The sequence below is a fragment of the Dendrobates tinctorius genome, unplaced genomic scaffold (genome assembly GCF_039654945.1).
Source record: "Dendrobates tinctorius isolate UK_male_01 unplaced genomic scaffold, ASM3965494v1 ptg000021l, whole genome shotgun sequence".
In the NCBI taxonomy this organism is placed as follows: Eukaryota; Metazoa; Chordata; class Amphibia; order Anura; family Dendrobatidae; genus Dendrobates; species Dendrobates tinctorius.
This window is the reverse complement of record NW_027361689.1, coordinates 4223769-4226945: the sequence shown is the minus strand read 5'-3', so window position 1 is coordinate 4226945 and position 3177 is coordinate 4223769. Positions and strand designations below refer to the sequence as shown.

Here is a 3177-nt window from a genome sequence, read left to right as displayed (position 1 = left end):
CCCAGCCCTCCACCTTCATGTCAAAGACCGCATTGTCCATGCACTCAAGCAATCAGTGAGTGGAAAGGTGCACCTCACAGTTGATGCATGGTCCAGTAGGCATGGCCAGGGCCGTTACGTGTCCATCACTGTGCACTGGGTTAATGTGGTGGATGCAGGGTCCACAGGGGACAGCGGTGGTGGGACAGTGCTGCCTAGCCCACGGTATAGGAAACAGTTGGCTGTAGGCGTTCCACCCTCCTCCTCCAGAAGCGAAAGCTCGTCCACAGAGGGCAGTCGCACGAGCACTCCATCCGCAGCTGGCAGTGTTGCACACGAGGTGTCCCCCTATCGATCAGCAATTGGAAAGCGTCAGCAGGCTGTGTTGCAGATGATGTGTTTGGGCGACAGACACACTGCAGAGGTACTGGCCGACTACTTTCAGCGACAAACTGAGTCATGGCTGGGCAGTCTACATCTTGAGGCAGGCAAGGTAGTTAGCCCTCCGTCAGGCGCAATATAGATTCTCCTCAGTTCATGCGCAATGTGCCTGACAAGCACAGGTCAGAAAACCACCTATAGTAGCTACATATTTCAATTTCAGGACTATAGAAGTAGTCAGTGACCTTCATAGGAATGTATTAAAAGAGATTACACCAAATCAGATGCAAAAAAAAACATTTATTAACCATAAACTTATTAAAACTAAAAGTACCACTTTTCGGTAGTACCGCCAAATAGGCTCCAGTTATCTTTACTTAACTATTGCTTAAATATAAAATTATGGAAAAAAACTTAAAGGATATTGCACTTAGATGTTACTTAATTATTTTCTACTCATCTTCAGTGGTTTCAATTGCAGCAGAAGCAGCACAGGTACACTTAGAAAAGCAAGGCTGGCAGACGAAAGTTGCATGGGAAAGGCAGATTGATTCTTTACATATTTTGCAGTCATATTTAGAAAGCCTTCTGAAACCAGATACAAATGAGCAGGTAGTACAACTGCGTCTTTTAGAAGGTGGTAGAGTCGGTGTTTGTTCTGGAACATCCTTGGGACGATATCTCTTCAACCGGTGTTGCAGGGCAAGGGGCATTCCAACCGTCTTTGTACTTCTTAGGCTTAGCTCTCCACTCACCAGTTCATTAGCCAATTGTTTTAGGTACATTCTTCTGCGCATTTGTTTAAGTTCATTACCGAGGTAAATTACTTGTGAGTTGATGCCACCCATATTCAGCATTGTAAAGAAGATTACCATCGGCCAGCGTTTGGTAAATCTAAATCCTCTAAATCCTCAGTTACTGCTGGTTCTTCCTCATCATCTTCTAACAAAAAAATCTTCATTTCTTCTAAATGAAGGGGTTTAGATGAATCATACTGTTTTCTGGCCATTGCAGCAGAAAATCTGAAGCAAGAGAGAAAGAGTATGTGTTAGGGCGCAATGTGCCTTAGAAGCCACCCTCCTTTTGTGTAAGAAAACAGTACTTATGTACACTAACTTAGCATTAATCCTTCATAAAACAAGCTAAATACACAATCGTGATGAATAAAAAAAGAAAATACTAACCTTTCAATTTGTGTTGAAATCAGGCGCAATGTGCCTGAGAAGCCAAAGTGTTGATATCTGCTCACTAGAAGGTCTGCTGAGTCACTGTGATATCAGGTTTCACAGAGCCTGTAGAGTCAGGAGATAACTAGGAGGGGTGGGGTTTTCTGATAAGTGGGCAAGGAGAGAGAAGTGAAACTAATTACTGTGTGCCTGTCAGATCTATAGCGCCTGACGGAGGGTTAGTGATAACGGCCGGAATTTTGTGGCAGCCATAGCCCTTTCAAAACTCAGACACATACCTTGCTTGGCTCACACCTTGAACCTGGTGGTGCAGTGCTTCCTCAATAATTTTCCGTAGTTAACAGGCCTGCTTCATAAGGTTTGAAGACTGTGCTCGCACATCCGCTGGTCGCCGGTACAATCAAGTCGTATGCAGAAGCTGCAGCGATTGCTCCAACTTCCCAACCACCGCCTAATTATCGACGTTGCAACAAGGTGGAACTCCACCCTGCACATGGTTGAGCGGCTGTGCAAACAGAGGCAGGCCGTAATGCATTTGTGGGAGGATACACAGGCAGGCACTTTGAGGGCAGACATGAAGTTGACAGGTGTGCAGTGGTCGAAGCTGAAAGACCTCTGTATAGTCCTTCAGTGTTTTGAGGAATGCACACTACTGGTAAGCGCAGACGATGCCATCATAAGCATGAGCATCCCACTTATGCGTCTGCTCATGCAAACTTTGACGCACATTAAGGAGCAGGCGTCTGCAGCCGAGGTAGATGAGGAGGAAGAGGAGGAGGGAAGCCTTGATGACAGTCAGCCATTGCCTCTCATGGACGAGGTGGAGGAAGAAGAGGAAGAGGAGGAGGATGATGATGGGGATGATTATTTAGGGGAGGAGGATGCTTCTCGTGGGGCAAGAGAAAATGTTGGCGTGGCAAGGTCTGGTACAGGCTTTGTGCGTGACTGGAGGGATGTGGATTTGCCAGAAAGTGCTCCTCCACCCAGCACTCGCAGTGCCTCATTGACACCAGGAACATTGTCCCACATGTCAGATTATGTCTTGCAGATCCAAAAAAGGGACCCCCGCATTGCCAAAATGATGAATGATGGCGACTACTGGTTGGCCAGCATCCTGGATCCATGCTGTAAAGGCAAATTCCAAAATATAATGCCACAGGAGAACCTTGACCTAATATTGGCTAACAAACAAGCAACTCTGGTAAACCGGTTGGTTGAGGTATTCCCAGCACACAGCAGCGGTGATGGTTCTCACACGAGCCGTAGGCAGCTTGGAAGAGGTGTTCGTGGTGCACACATCAGAAGTGGCGTTGGAGACAGGGGTTTCATGACCATGTTGTGGACTGATTTTTCAAGTCCCGCTCACATGACTGGTAATACTGCATCGATTGAAAGTGACAGGAGACAGCAGTTGTCAACTATGGTTACAAACTACTTCTCCCATATCGATGTTCTCCCACACAGGTCATTCCCATTTGACTATTGGCCACTAAACTGGACACCTGGCCTGAATTGGCACAATATGCCTTACAGGAGCTCGCTTGCCCAGCTGCAAGTGTGCTATCAGAAAGAGTCTTCAGTGCAGCTGGATCAATCCTGACAGAAAAAAGGACCCGTCTGTCGACCCAAA

At 46.7% G+C, this 3177-nt stretch overlaps 1 long non-coding RNA gene across 1 annotated transcript; it reads right to left on the bottom strand.

Moving 5' to 3' along the window:
• Window positions 1-640: 640 nt before the first annotated feature.
• On the bottom strand, window positions 641-1746 carry LOC141083715 (uncharacterized). The gene is made up of 2 exons (XR_012230795.1): window positions 1545-1746; window positions 641-1382 (listed from the first exon to the last, which is right to left on the bottom strand). It is a non-coding gene; the product is annotated as an uncharacterized lncRNA (long non-coding RNA).
• Between the last annotated feature and the right edge of the window lie 1431 nt (window positions 1747-3177).